This window comes from Pteropus alecto, unplaced genomic scaffold (genome assembly GCF_000325575.1).
Source record: "Pteropus alecto unplaced genomic scaffold, ASM32557v1 scaffold88, whole genome shotgun sequence".
Taxonomy (NCBI): domain Eukaryota; kingdom Metazoa; phylum Chordata; class Mammalia; order Chiroptera; family Pteropodidae; genus Pteropus; species Pteropus alecto.
In genome coordinates, this window is record NW_006494611.1 from 8229297 (window position 1) to 8229816 (window position 520).

General features: G+C 47.9%; 1 protein-coding gene across 6 annotated transcripts in view; it reads left to right on the plus strand.

Moving 5' to 3' along the window:
- The window catches only part of FBXW4 (F-box and WD repeat domain containing 4), a 76079-nt gene that overhangs the window by 27264 nt on the left and 48295 nt on the right, over positions 1-520 (plus strand). The window lies entirely within an intron of this gene.

The following is a 520-nucleotide window of genomic DNA, read 5'->3' on the forward strand; positions in this document are numbered from 1 at the left end:
TCCTTTGGACCTGGATTTTGTAACTCACTCAGTGCTTTTAGGAGAAGATGAATCAGAAGTAAAGGTTGTGCCTCTGAGTTTTGCTTTTTCTAGTTGGCAATAGAGAGCTGGGTCTTGAAGAAGATCCCTAACCTTTATAACCTGAAGAAAGACTCTGATGGATGACTTTGTCATGCTTCACATTGTGGAGATCCTCCTGATGGCTTGGCCCATGGCCAACATGAAGAGCTCTCTGTTTTCCCTTCCCAGGGTTGAGGCAGAGGGAAGCTTCCTCAAGGGTCCATCTGGAGAAAGACTTCCCTAGGCAAGGAGCGTCCTCCTTTGCCAGGCTGCAGAGTAAACAGGAGGAAACCTCTGCATGTGATGCTGAATGAGAGAGTCAGAGGCACGAAGGCACCATGGAGGAGCTGGCATGGCTATAAGGGGAGGCACTGAAAGAAATTCTGGATAATGCTGGCCCCTTGGTCCAGTCTGGAATGACCAAAAAGTGGAAAAGGATCAGTGTGGGGATAAAATGAAA